The sequence below is a fragment of the Geospiza fortis genome, unplaced genomic scaffold, assembly GCF_000277835.1.
Source record: "Geospiza fortis unplaced genomic scaffold, GeoFor_1.0 scaffold162, whole genome shotgun sequence".
NCBI lineage: Eukaryota > Metazoa > Chordata > Aves > Passeriformes > Thraupidae > Geospiza > Geospiza fortis.
The window spans coordinates 3,317,999-3,319,500 of NW_005054316.1; positions in this window are offsets into that span (position 1 = coordinate 3,317,999).

Sequence of the window (1,502 nt, forward strand, 5' to 3'; positions counted from 1 at the left end):
AGAAGAGAAGAGAAGAGAAGAGAAGAGAAGAGAGAAGAGAAAAGAGAAGAGAGAAGAGAGAAGAGAAGAGAAGAGAAGAGAAGAGAAGAGAAGAGAAGAGAAGAGAAGAGAAGAGAAGAGAAGAGAAGAGAAGAGAAGAGAAGAGAGAAGAGAAAAGAGAAGAGAGAAGAGAGAAGAGAAGAGAAGAGAAGAGAAGAGAAGAGAAGAGAAGAGAAGAGAAGAGAAGAGAAGAGAAGAGAAGAGAAGAGAAGAGAAGAGAAGAGAAGAGAAGAGAAGAGAAGAGAAGAGAAGAGAAGAGAAGAGAAGAGAAGAGAAGAGAAGAGAAGAGAAGAGAAGAGAAGAGAAGAGAAGAGAAGAGAAGAGAAGAGAAGAGAGAAGAGAAAAGAGAAGAGAGAAGAGAGAAGAGAAGAGAAGAGAAGAGAAGAGAAGAGAAGAGAAGAGAAGAGAAGAGAAGAGAAGGAGAGTGGAAAGAAGGGAGGAAGAGTGGAAGGATATATTCTGAGGTTGTTAATAGAGTACTATGAAAGGTAGTAGGAAATGCACCAGACTGAGAAAACAAAGCCCTTGGACTTCCTGATGCATTTCTTGATGACTAGAGAGGAATCTCTTACAAGAACAGAGACTGCAGGAAAAGACTCTGATCAGGAGATCAGATAGAAGAGGAAACATGAAATTTTCCCAGGAAAGAAAGCAGGAGCTGACTAGAGAGAGAAGAGGGAAACCCTGATGCCCATGAAGCAACATACAGGTATAAATTCAAGCTCTGAAGTGCCAAGCATTCTTCCTAATTATGCCAGTTTAGCTGATTTACTTCTGTTTGATAAATATTACAGATGATCAATGAGTGAACTCTCAGAGGGACTAATGACTGGTCATTGCAAATGTGTTGTTTTATTGAACTCATCTGACCTCATGTAAAAGCTAGAACCATCAAAACATATACTGTCATGTTTTGCTGCTCTTTTCCCCCCCTTCTGGTACTATCCCAAAGATGTGAAAATTTCTCTTCCCCTTTCAAATATGCATATTTTGATCTTCATAATTAAAAAATCTTGTTTCTGAGCTTTGGATTTCTTCTGTAGTTTTTCAGAATTTTTAAATCTCATCTCCCTTACTGACAATAGATTCACCCAGAAGAGATTTCTATTTATTTACATTTTTAAATTCATTGTTCCCTTTCATTTCTGAATGCAAATTCAGGAAACCAAACAGCTCTTACTGCCTACCTACTGGAATGTGAAATCCCATTTTATCTGCACAGAATCACTGTACTTTAAGATAGCAAGGGTGTATCTCTGTTTCCTTGTCGGTGTCCATCCTCATCACCGTTGTTTCTGTATAAAACATACATATGCATTTTTCCAGTGCTTTTGAAATGTGTTTCATATCATGAATTACTGTGCAAAATGAGGAAGTAAAACAACAGTGTGGTGTAGTCCTGTACTGCCTTCTTGTTCACCCTGTGGCACGCACAGGAGCATGCACACAGAGCTGTGTAGGGA